This window comes from Mandrillus leucophaeus, unplaced genomic scaffold (genome assembly GCF_000951045.1).
Source record: "Mandrillus leucophaeus isolate KB7577 unplaced genomic scaffold, Mleu.le_1.0 Scaffold641, whole genome shotgun sequence".
In the NCBI taxonomy this organism is placed as follows: domain Eukaryota; kingdom Metazoa; phylum Chordata; class Mammalia; order Primates; family Cercopithecidae; genus Mandrillus; species Mandrillus leucophaeus.
Window position 1 is genome coordinate 1,126,834 of NW_012106931.1, and position 13,709 is coordinate 1,140,542.

A 13,709-nucleotide genomic window follows, 5' to 3' on the forward strand; every position below is an offset into this window, starting at 1 on the left:
TGAAGATACACAGTGCCCTGTGTATTATAAGACTTTCCTGCCTTGGCTGGTGGGAGCATGTATTAGTCTGTTTTCACACTGCTGATAAAGACATACTCAAAACTGGGAAGAAAAAGAGGTTTGATTGGACTTACAGTTCCACATGGCTGGGGAGGCCTCAGAATCATGGCAGGAGGCGAAAGGCACATCTTACATGGCGGCAGCAAGAGAAAATGAGGAAGAAGCAAAAGTGGAAACCCTTGATAAACCCATCAAATCTTGTGAGAATTATTCACTATCATGAGAATAGCATGGGAAAGACCAGCACCCGTGATTCAATTACCGCCCCCCCCAGGTCCCTCCCACAACACATGGGAATTCTGGGAGATACAATTCAAGTTGAGATTTGGGTGGGGACACAGCCAAACCATATGAGAGCATGAACTATTTCTGGCTCTGAGTGAGTTCTAGGGGTTGTGCCACCCACTTCTTTGTGACCATTATTTTCCCACCCTTGCTAGTTTCCTCACAGGCGTGCACACATCAGTACTTAGCCCAAAACTCAAAGGGGTCCATCTGCAGGTGTTTGTTGGTTTTGCTCTTTGCAGCTCTCTCCTTTTCAATTAATTTGCTCTGCAAATTCTAGCCACCTGGACCTCTCCAAATTTCCAACTCTGTTTTTTTCAACTGAGATTGTTGAACTCTTTCAGGTTTCTCTACCCTACCCTATGGCCTGGAAACTCTCAAGGGAATTAAGTGGGGCAGTAGTAGGGCTCACTGCGTATTTTTCCCCCATATCTCAAGGATTACTGCCCTGTGCTGCCTGTTGTCCAATGTCTGAAAACCGTTATTTTATGTGGTTTTTCAGTTGTTTAGGGAAGGAGAATAAATTGAGTCCCCATTATTCCATCATGACTAGAGGTAGATATTCCTCAGCTGTCCCTCCAATCAGGTATTAGCCTTGGATGTCATTTTCCTTCTGTGTTCACTTATTGAAACATGGATCATTTAGACAAATCTTATGGTAATTCAGTTAGATTCACATCATGTCAAGTTGCCAAACATTTAGCACCTGCTATGTCCAAAAGAATGACATGGCCAGTATCTTGCTGAATGTGGTATAATCTGTAACTTTACCTGTATTCTAATGCTGCACCTTCTAGCAGAAGATTCTGTGCAACTAGACATGCACGTGACATAGATACACTTTGAGTCTTCTTCCTGTACCTCCTGATCATAGTCCCATTAAACCTGGGCAAACAACTGAACTAACTAGTCACAATTGGTGAGCAAACAGCAGGTGCTTGGCTGTCTGCCTATTCATGAGTCAGACCCAGACAGCCCTGTGCGGGGAGGAAAGAGAGCATTAAGTCTCTGTGTGTGGGTGGTCACCTCCATTTTACCTGGCCTTATTCTGTGCCAGATACTATATTCAATTTCAAAAATGTGTGACTCATTGACTCTGTAATTCCATGAAGTATAGGTCTATTACCTCAATTTTATATGTGACAAACAGAGGCTCACAACAGTAAAGCAGCATACCTGGGCCCTGTGAGAAGCTAGAGGCAGAGTCAGGATTTGAATTCCCTTTTGTGCGACTCCAGAGACTATGTACTATTCACTAGACTACATTGATTGACCCTATAATTTTCTCTGTCACTTCCCTCTTCTGGACTCCAGCTTATCTTCCTGTTTTATCTTTGACACGTTGGCTGTATATCTCCTTTGACTTTTCACTTTGTACCTCATGTTGTAATTATTTGTGTTTGTGTCATATATATACACAATATACAGTAGACTGTAAACTCTTAAGGGCGTATGCTTCCTTCCCGTCTTTGTACGTCTCAAGGAATCTTGTACCTGTAGGTGCCCAATGTATGTGTTGAATAGTCGCTGAGTTCCTTAAGAAAGAAATATGTTAGGAATGAGTTCAGAAACCCTGTCTGGAGGGAAATATCAAATTCTCTCATTAATTTGTGATGTTTCTTCTTCATCTTCTCTGTGTTTGTCATAATCCCTTTTACCATATTCCAGAATGTTGCCTGAATTAATTAATTAATTAATTATGTCCGGGCGCAGTGGCTCACACATGTAATCCCAGCACTTTGGTAGGCTGAGGTGGGTGGATCACGAGGTCAAGAGATCGAGACCATCGTGGCCAGCATGGTGAAACCCTGTCTTTACTAAAAATACAAAAATTAGCTGGGCATGGGGGCCTATAGTCCCAGCTACTCGGGAAGCTGAGGCAGGAGAATTGCTTGAAGCAGGGAGGTGGAGCTTGCTGTGAGCCGAGATTATGCCACTGCACTCCATCCTTGCGACAGAGTGAGACTCCGTCTCAAAAAAAAAAAAAATTATTTTCTCAGGATGTGTTCTCATCTGATTTGCCTGGATTTTATAAAGTTATTTGTTTGGTGCCTTTGCCTGAACTTTGACTAATTTGTGATTACTTTTGGAATCTCTATTTGGACATTTGAAGGACTCTCCTTTATGTGAATTAGTTTAAGCAAATTCCTTCTTGATTCCTGACTTAGGGCCCCACATGCAAGGAACTGGAAGTATGACTAGGACTAGAACTAGAATATATAGGCCTTGGCAGAGGGACTTTGTACAATTAGTAGGTGATGTAAGGGTGGGTATAGGTGGCGGCAGGGGCATGGGGCTAATCAAAGAGAAGGAAGAGTGGGCAAGTTCCTACTTCTCATTTTTGTTTGTACCTCACAGTCTAACCTTGACAACTTACAGGAAGTTTGGGTAATTTATGATGAAGAGGACAGGAGGAATCATGGTTTGGTTATAAATTAGGAGGCTTCCTAGAAGTTACACAAGATGGAGAACATTTGGAGCCAGAAAACAGGATCTTGTTTGGCTTGAGTGTGCGCCTCATTGGGGCTGCTAAACTTCATTAGATGGAGGTGAAGACTTGTCCCTGGAATCCTAAACCTGAAACTCAGGGAAGAAACTCAGGTTACTTTCTGAGTAGAAAGGAGGGAAATGGCAAAAACTGGGACCATATGTATGGAGAAACTTAAGGCCTCAGATGTAGTAGGGAAGGTCACCTCTTTGGCCCTGCCACTAGGCTATTTTTTTCCATTCATTAATCCTATGGAAGAGGTAGCAATTTCAGGGGAGGGGATGATGGGGTAGAGAGACTTTGTTGTTGATGAACAACTAAGGAAGCAGGAAACTCTTTAAGCTGTCTGCCCAACTTCTACGTAACTTTTGCTAAACATAGAGTATGGAAGTGTTAGTTCAGAGAGACTTTCCATGGAAGGGGTGGAGGGTGTCTCTGAGCTATCTGTACCGTTTAGGAAGCCTTAACTCCAATCATTGGGTTAACTGAGAAGGTGTACCTTATAAGACACAAACCCCCTCTAGTTATCATCCAGTCTTTCTTCTCCCTTCTTTTTCACCTCCTTCCCCAAATAGTTTTGCCCTTATTGTGTCCACTTTCTCACTGCTTTTTTTGAGACAGCATCTCGCTCTGTTGCCCTGGCTGGAGTGCAATGGCGTGATCTCAGCTCACTGCAACCTCTACCTCCCTGCTTCAAGCGATTTTCCTGCCTCAGCCTTCTGAGTAGCTGGGACTACAAGTGCGGACCACCACGTCCAGCTAATTTTTGTATTTTTAGTAGAGACTAAAAATGTGTTGGCCAGCCTGGTCTGGAGCTCCTGACCTCAGGTGATCCGCCCGCATTGGCCTCCCAAAGTTCTGGGATTACAAGCGTGAGCCACTGTGCCTAGCCTCCCACTTTTAATTCATGTTAAATTTGATATAATCTGCCTTCATCACATCGATAAAACTGTTCTTAATTAGGTCACCAGTGATCTCCTAGTGGCCAGATCCAGTGGGCCTTTTTCAGTCTTCGTCTTTCTGGGCCTTTGTTGCATCTGGCACTTCTCATGTTTTCCTTGAGTCTCTCTGTCCCTCTCTTGACATCTGTTGCACATGTCCCTGGTTTCCATGTACCTTTTGGAGTATCTTTCATAGGCTTTCCTTCCTCAGTATGCGCATTATAAGTTAGCGTTCTCCCTAGGATTCTGTCCTTGACTTTCTTCTCAACCTGCCCTCTTTCCTAGGTAAGCTCATCTATTTTGCATGGTTTCAACCGTCACTTACAGGTTGATCACTCCAGGGCTACATCCGAAGCTCAGCGTGCTCTGTAGGGTTTCACATTCATTTCTAATTTGCCTGCTAGACCTTTCTACCAGTTATCCCTCAGGTACCCCCAGCTCAATATATTAAAGAATAATCTGAATGAAATTCATTATGTTCCCTGACAAAACCTGCTTATTTACCTGTATTCTTTTTCTCCTGTGGTAGCTTCTACCATTTATGCATAAGCCAAAAACTTAGGCATCATCTTTTTTTTTTTTTTTTTTTTTGAGGTGGAGTCTCGCTCTGTCACCCAGGCTGGAGTGCAGTGGTACGATCTTGGCTCACTGCAAACTCCGCCTCCCAAGTTCACACCATTCTCCTGCCTCAGCCTCTCGAGTAGCTGGGACTACAGGCGCCCGCCACCATATCTGGCTAATTTTTTTGTATTTTTATTAGCAATGGAGTTTCACTGTGTTAGCCAGGCTGGTCTTGAATTCCTGACCTCGTGATCCACGAGTGCTGGGATTACTGGCATGAGCCACTGCGCCCAGCCTCAGGCATCATCCTTTATTGTTCTCGCTCACCCCATCCTGTTAGTTTTTGATATCTTCGATAGCATTTGGCACATCACAGGCACTGAACGAATGAATGGATGGATGGATGAAAGTGTTTGTTTATTTCATCTAAATTTAATTACAATTAAATACCTTGGCCTTGGTGAAGCTGAATGCTCCTGGTTACACTAACTTTTGGGAAGGTCATTTGATTTTTGGCCACATTGAAATTATATCAGGAAGACTCTTTTTAAAGATAAATACTTTGCTGGAAGGATTAGTCATTATTAGAAAGGGGTGGATTGGCCACCCTACTATCTTATAGGACTCTCTAAGGAACTACTGAGAAATTTGTTTATGCAGTTAAAGGTGAGGTGGGTGAAGTCAAATTGTGCTGGCCGGGGGGAGTGGGGGTGGGGTTGTCCATGGTGCTCATGGGAGTACAGAGAGTGTGTTGTTGGTGAACTTGCCACAATGCTATGGATTTAATGCAAGAAATAGGCAAGGCTCTTCTGCTGGGGGGAGTAATATGCCCCATTTCACTCACTAATGGATTTCCTAATTGTATCCTAGTATTTCTAACATAAAGGCTGATGATGTGTATTTAACCATTTTGCCAAGTTTATCTCCCTTTTCTTGTTGTCCAGCCCCCTGGGGGAAAAAAAAAAGGAAAAAAGGAGAAAGTGACTTAAAGAATCAGAATTTGGGCCGGCTACTGTGACTCACACCTGTAATCCCAGCACTTTGGAAGGCTGAGGCAGGCAGATCTCATGAGGCCAGAAGTTTGAGACCAGCCTGGCCAACATGGTGAAACCCTGTCTCTCCTGAAAATACAAAAATTATTTGGGCTTGGTGGCGCACACCTGTAATTCTAGCTAATCAGGTGGCTGAGGCATGAGAATCACTTGAACCCGAGAGGCAGAGGTTGCTGTGAACTGAGATTGCGCCACTGCACCCCAGCCTGGGCAACAGAACATCTCAGGAAAAAAAAAAATAAAGAATCAGGATAATCAGGATTTAGAACCAGAGAAACTCTTCAAGTAGAGATGGTCTAGTCCAGCCCTGCATTTTCAGATGATGATGACAATAATAATGATAGATGGTGATTAATATAATAGTAACTACCATTTTTGATGACTTACTAAGTCACAGGCACTATGCTATGTACTTTATATACATTTCCCCGTATAATACTTAAAATATCCCTGTGAGATAGGAATTACTAGTACCATTTTATAGAAAGGAAATAGAGGTCCTGAAAGGTTGGATAACTACATTGAGGTAAAGAGAATGCTGAAGTAGCTATCATGCAGAGAGATGGAGCATCCTCCTTGTTCAAGATCAAGTTTTCCAGTTAAAGGAGAAATACAAGTGGAATGCAAGTCTCTTGACCTTGAGCTCAGTTGAGCACCTGTTTTTTGTTTTGACCTGAGAACTCACTTTCTGTGGTCATTTTTGTCTTATTCTCACTATCCTTTTAATTTCAGTGAAATTGAATGAAATAGAGGGAAGGGTGATTTAGAGTTGGGATTTTTGGTGAGTTTTTAAAGTTTATTTTTAAATAGGCAGCTTTCCCAGACTGACTGGGAATGTAGCAGAAGGCCTGAGAACCAGGAAGTGACACAGACCTGTTTATACCATCCCACTCTGGGGCCTTTGCAAAACGATCCACAGAGATGGTAAAAAGTAAACATAACTGCATCAGCCAGTTCTCTAGGGTTTGCTATTTTTGACCTGGAGGAGGTGTTTCCTGAATAGCTATAAGTACTCAGAATACCAAAATTTATCTCCTAAACATTCCTTGAGTGAAGGTATATTGACAGACAGACATTTTTTGTTACCAGACAGCAGCATTCAGTGATTCTAGACAGACAAAATTAACAGTTTTTTTCCCTCTCTGCCACACTTTTGGTGAATTGTTCTTCCATTTATTTATCTTTCTTTGTAAGTATCACTGTGCATGCAAAACACTGTCCTGGGAGCTCTAAATGTGTGCATGGGTTCAAGGTCCAACTCAAAGCTTTCTCTTTCACTTCTCCCTACTCGCATCAGAAGTCTTTGTTCCTGTGTCCTCTGTGTTCTCAGAGCACTTTTTAAAAAACCTTCTTTGGGCCCTAGTAACAATTTGACAGTGTTATATAGATAAACATAATTCCTCTCACGTAAGTTGTGAATTCCTTGAGAGTAAGAACTGTGCCCCAATTCATCTCTATGATCACCCAAGCCTTGCACGGAAGACAGCCAGTAAATATTAGCTGAATTGCAGTATAGTCATTGGAAACACAGAGCCCTAAGAAGTCAGCTTTAGCAAATCGGCTTCCCGGACTTTATTTGCCAACTGGGTATTGAAGCCTGTTCCACTCAGCCCTGATGGGAACCAAGCAGAGAGATGTGATGACACATGAGATATATCTCTAGGGTCTAGGAACCAGTTACAGTTGCCTCTGCCAAGCATCTGTTTTGCTACCTGGCCAAAATTTCAGGATTTATATAATCTTTTCCCTCTTGTTTTATACATGCTGCTATTTTGCCATTTTGTATGTTTCTATACAAATTATATCTTGTGAGTTTATCTTTTTTTCTCATTCACTCGAGAAGTATTGTTGAGCACTTTGGGGGCAGAGAATTGGTGGTCTCTGCAGGAGTTTATTACCTGTGGAAATGCAGCATACAAAAGTTAAATAACTGTGAGTGGCCTTTGGGGAGGGATATGATTGACTGTCCTATTCCTGGTCCAGGCAGGGATGCTGAGGGTTTGGAAGAGCCTTCCATACCTTTGGGCTGAACTGAGAAATTCTTCCAAAACTAAGATAGGAACTAAGCTTGCCCTTTTATTTGGAAAACAAAAGAGCAGGGAGCCCTATTAGGGAAGCAGGAGGAGGAAAGACTTCCAGGCCCCTTGGATTCCATTTATCTGTAAAATGGGGCTAATACCACCTATTTAATGAGGTAATGAGTGTGTGTATGTGTATATTCCCTAAGTCTCCCAGAAACTAATATTTCAGGATAGTCACAAACAATAGCTGTTTAATTTGGAGGGGAGGTAGTGCTAAGTGCTTTAAAGAATTTTTAAGAATTTGATGGGAAAGAATGTGGGAGGCTCACTTGTTTAACCTGTTGGCTGTTCTCTTGTCTAAACTAACATTGTGTTTTGAGCCTAGTCTCAGGCAGTGTTTCCAAACCAGCTGAAACGGTGCCCTTTGGTTGTTTAGTGGGGGTCAGTCACAGCCTGTTAGAACAGGAAGGGGCTTAGCCAGCATGAATTTGAGCACCCACTGTTTCATGCATCATCCTACGTGTCTCACGTTTGTCTTAATTTCACTGCACAACAACCCAATGAAGTGGGTATCGTTTATCCAGTTTACAGATGGCAACTGAAAATAACTTGCCCTAGCCACCCAACTGATAATATCTGCCAAAATTTTTCCATGATACTGGCCTCCCTGAGAGATACGTGGTTCAACTGTTTCATTTTACTGATGAGAAAACAGAGGCATGGAAGCCAAGTGCTTGTCTGAGGTTGGCCTATCAGTCATGTTGAAGCTGGGACTGAAGAAAGGGTTTCCTACCTTCAGGTCAGGAACTTATGACAGGCTTGGTTCCTGCTTACAGGCATTTTGCCTCCTCTCCCCCTTTTTTCTGTCTGGTCTTACTTGTTCTCTCCTGCCTTTCTCTCTTGCATCTTTTCTCCCTTTCTCCCTGGGCCCCTGTAGCTCTGCAGTGTGTGCAGAGGCTGGGTTTTGTTGTTGTGTTGTTAAGACGTGTGTTATTTTTAGAAAGCATTTTAGGAACACTGTGTACGGATAGTCCATACGAATGTGCTGATGGAATGATTAAACCCTAAAGGGAAAGTGGACTGTCCTGGGTTTGCTGCAATGCAGAGGAAGGTAGATGCTAGGGATCTGTCTTGGAGATGTAGGGGAATGTGCTGTCAGTCAGAACAATGAGGATAAAGTTAATGTTGCTTCCTTCCAGTCAGAGCCTGTGTTGACTTACTTTTTAGAGGAAATACTTTTGGGCCCCTCCTATGCCCTAGAAGACATTCCAGTTTTCTTAAAACTGAAAGGTCCTTTGGGGATCATCCAGGTTCACCCCTGAGACAGGAAGACTCACTGACTTGCCCGAGGCCAAACCACTTTTCAGTGGCTGGGACCTAGGCTGTCTCTCCTGTCCTGTGATCAGGTCCCTGCTGCAGCCATCCTGCTGTTAGGTGCTAGAAGAGAGGTGTTAGAGACTTGTTAAAAAGAAAACTTAGGTGGGGTGATAGTGTGTCGACTGGCGTTCCTGTTGTCTGAAGCTGGGGAAAGCGTGTTGCCCAGATGATGTGGTGAGCAATTCTGGGGGTGAAAGACAAGGGCACAGGGAATATCAAAGCAATTCAGAAAAACCTCTGAGTGGCTTAAGAGGAAAGCTGAGGGTAATGTTTGTGATTTGGAGGGGGTGTGATTTTAACAGGAGTTTGATGTTTGCCTTTTTAAGTAGGAGCTGGAGATTAAAGGAAATGGATAAGTTAATATTCTGGCCTGAAAGGATGTCAGAGTCCAGTAGAATTTGCGGCTGTCAAAGCACTCAAGTGTTAGTGGCACAAAGGAAAGGGGAAGATACACAAGTTAGTAGGACTGGAAGAATCCATTGATCCACAGTGGGAGAAGACAGAAGGCATCTATAAATAACTGAATTTTGGGGGATAGGAGGCATTAAGTTCCAATAAGTGTTTAGATATCTTTTGATGCTGTAGCCTGGCCATTTCAGGGTGAGTAGGGGTACAGAGGGGAGATGTTGCAGGGAAGAAAGAGAGGTTAAGGAAGGGCCTGGGCAGCTTTGGCTATATTAGTCATTTCTCTTACTTATCACACCCCTCTGGGGAACTTTGGACTTCAAAGTGTTAGGACTTCTTATCATTACAACCTGAAATGTAATTAGCTGGTTAAATTCTGTTCATGTTTCTGGAACCGTTCTTTGTCCTTTCTCTTCATGTAGCAGAATCAAGGTTGGTGAATATGGTTAATTAAAGGAATAAACTCTTGGTCTGGGCTCTTACCACTACTACTGTTATCCCCTGTCTAGATTAGTCTGAGGCGAGAAAAGGATTTATGTTGATTTTGTCATCCCAGTTCCCTCTTTTAACTAATGGACAGAGGAGCCATGGTTTAGGAAACAATTTGTTCTAAAAATTACATGTAGAGGCCGAGGCAGGCAGATCACTTGAGGTCAGGAGTTTGAGACCAGCCTGACCAACATGCCAAAACCCTGTCTCTACTAAAAATACAAAAATTAGCCAGTCGTGGTGGTGTGCACCTGTAGTCCCAGCTACTCAGGAGGCTGAGGCAGGAGAATCACTTGAACCCAGGAGGTGAAGGCTGCACTGACCCAAGATTGTGCCACTCCCGCTGCACTCCAGCCTGGGCAACAGAGCGAGACTCTGTCTCAATAAATAAATAAATAAATAACATGTAAACGGAGTCTGACTTTACCCACGCAGCACCTGGGAGCCACGCTTGACTGAATCAGACCCCTTTTGCCTTCAGGAGAAGAGTTCGATAGTGTAAGATGCACCTTCAGCAAGACTATAGCATTCTTGGGAGGGGTGGGCCCCAGGGTAGTCAGACACGTGGACTGAGGAGATCTGGGCCTTGGCCACCTTGGGAACAGGGGGCTCTGGCTGTTTACTGGCTGGCCCCAGCTGCTGCTGACGCTGCCTCCCAAGGCCGGAGCCATTTTTGAAGGTGACTCCAGGGCACTTTTAATCTTATTAGCAGTCTCTTGGGTTAACCTGGAAGCATCTGTGGCAACAACAAGCAAGTAAACCACGTGAACTTTGGGCTTGTGTTGCAGGCCCTTAACACCAGAAACCCACCATGCGTGTCATCATTTCTCAGCCCTCTGCTGTCTTGGCTTCTGGCTAAGACAGTAAACATAAGCCCCAGGTGTTTCTAGTTTACAGAGCATTTCCTCATATTTTGTTCCTTTTGAGCCTCAATAGAGTCTAGGAAGGTAGTCAAAGCAAGTAACAGCCCCATTTTACAAATGAGGAAATGGGCAGAGATGAAGTAAGTGACTTCCTCAAGGTCAGAGCTGTGGCTTGAGGGCAGTGTTCTTCCTCATTGGAGGAACTTACGGACAGGAAGTGTGTGTCCACAATATCACATTCAGCAGGGCACAGTCACCCAGCTGTTGATGTTCTGAGTTTAGAGAGGTGGGAGAGGCTGCCCTTTTGGGGCTGACAGTCTAGCTGAGGCCTCCTGTTACCACCAGCCCTTGGGGCAGCAGCACTAGTTCCCAAGAAATAAAATCAGAAGGGTGACTCTCCTCACCTGTATTTTGAAGAGGAAAGCTGGCTACTGGGGTAAGAGATGGATTACAGCAAGAGAAGGGTAGAAGCAGTGAAGAATTATGTGGCCTTAGAGCCTTTTTCAGATGTGGAAACAGAAGGCAGAGAGCCTTTATGACCAGCCCCCTGCCTGGTGGCAGAGGTGGGACTGAGTCATTGCAGGCCCTCTCCTCTGTCTCACCTCTAAGTTCAGATGTGATATTCCTTTTGAGGATGGCTGAGTACTGGTTTTGACCTTGATGCTTAGTTCTAGGTTCCCTTCAGTGGTAATTTTTTTTAATTAGGAGAAGTAGTCACTAACATGCCAAAGGAATACTGAAGTGAAATGGATTGTTTTTGTTTAAACAAAGTTTTAGTCTCGGTATTTCTCTAGGGATAATGAATACCTAGTGAAACGTTTTTCTTTTTGCTTGGTGTACTAAAGCCACCATCCAAGAACAGGTCTTGTTTTTTTAAATTCTATATTCAAGGCAGATCATTTCTTAAAATGATTAGATTTATAGTGTGGCCTTTTCTCCACAGTAGCTGGGTTCTCCCATTCTGGGTAATACTTTGGAGATTTAGGGGTTAGCTTTCTTCTGTTTTATTTCTGAAGCAGTAACCCTTGACCTAGCCTTATGTGTAAACACCCCACTGACTACTTTCCATTTATCTTTCCTTTGCAAAGCCCCCATTTCCATCACCCCATCTGTTCTGCACCTGTCCCGTCTTAGGCTTCATGGTGGAATTTGTTCCCTGACTCAGGTAGCTGCTTAAGCAGTAAGGGAGGAGCCAGCTGTTCCTGCAAAACAAAACCAAAACCAAACAAAAAACCTAAAACCGATCAGGAACTCATACATGTACATCTTGTCTTCTCCAGTTCCATACTGGCTCCTCCCCACAGTATTCACGATTTTGGCAAACCTTTGCTACCTGCCTGTCAGATTCCTGGCCTTGTACTGGCTATTGAAGGTTCCGAGTTGAGTAATTCACTGTCCCTGCCTTCAAGGAACTCTCAGCCTGGTGTGATGAGACAGATAAACAGATAGATATAATAACCTGTTAAAGGTACAGTCACAGCAAAGTAAGAAGGGGTCGTTTCTGCGTTGGAGGTGGGTGTGGTGTGAAGTGTCAGGAAAGAATTCCTCTAGATGACCCTGGTGCTGAGCCCCTAAAATGACTGTATTCCTGGGAGAGGGAGCAATTAGGTTTTTGAGATTTGTTTTAATGGCAGTTTGTTGAGAGAGGAGACAGGTGGTCTATAGGAAGGCCTTGCTACATTAACTTTATATTTAGTTTTTGAATAGATAATACATGTACAAAGTACAACACTCAAGATAGTAAAAGGGAATATATGCAGTGAAAAATGTTTTTCTCCTTCACCGTTAACCACTCAGTTCCCCTCCCTGAAGGCAATCATTAGCTACCAATTTCTTTTTTTTTTTTCTTTTTTTTTTTTTGAGACAGAGTCTCACTCTGTTGCCCAGGCTGGAGTGCAGTGGCACAATACTGGCTCACTGCAACCTCCGCCTCCCAGATTCAAGCGATTCTCCTGCCTCAGCCTCCCGAATAGCTGGGATTATAGGCGCCCACCACCACACCTGGCTAATTTTTGTATATTTAGTAGAGACAGGGTTTCACCATTTTGGCCAGGCTGGTTTTGAACTCGTGACCTTGTGATCCACCTGCCTCAGCCTCCCAAAGTGCTGGGATTACAGGTGTGAGCCACTGTGCCCAGCAGTCACCAATTTCCTATGCTTTATTCCAGGTGAGTTTTTCAGTGCTTATGGGGGTGGGGGGTGTCTTTTAAGAATACATGCATGTACACAAGTTTTTTTTTTTCACATACTAATTTTAGAAGTCATTCCATACTAGCACAGGTTGAAGCGCTCTGTTCTTTTTAAACCACTGCACGGTATTCCATTATTTTGGGTGTACTATAACTTTTATTTAAGTACTCCCCTTTCACGAAGTTTTAGGTTGTTCAGTCTTTTGCCCTTACAAACAATATGTGAATATCTTTCATATATGTCATTGCACATGTGATTTCTTAGGACACATTCTAGAACTGATAGGTCAGAGTATAGGTGCATTTTTTTGGAATAGATATTCACAAGTTGCTCTCCGAAGGGTTCTATATTGATTATAGAATGCTAGCCAGGCGGAATGGCTCATCCCTCTAGTTTCAGCCCTTTGGGAGGCTGAGTTAGGAGTATCGCTTGAGGCCAGAAGTTTGAGACCAGCTGGGCAACATAGTGAGTCACCCTCTCTCTTAAAAAAAAAAAAAAAAAAAAAAAAAAAAGGTAGGTGTGGTGGCATACTCCGGTAGACCCAGCTACTTGGGGTGCTGAAGCAGAAGGATTTTTGAGCCCAGGAGTTCAAGTGAGCTGTGCTCACAACACTGCATTCCAGCCTGGATGACAGAGCAAGACCCTGTCTCTTAAAAAAAACAAACCAAAAAACACACCAAAAAACTAAATTTAAGATTCTTTACCATTTGGCCAGCCCCACAGCTCTTCCCCTGCCTGCCCCCTCGCTCCCCACCAAAATCCTTTAAAATCCCTGCCAGTGTGATCTTCCTAAATGAGTTTCGTCTTTTAATTTCCCTGTTTAGAATCCTTGTAAGGGTAAAGTTTAAACCCCTCTGCTTAGCCCCTGCCTCCAGCCTCTGCCAGTAGTAATGTGCTCCCATAGTACTCTCATCCACTTGTATTTGGTGCTTCCTTTTTTTTCTTTTCCTTCTTTGTTTTCTCCTTCCTTCCTTCCT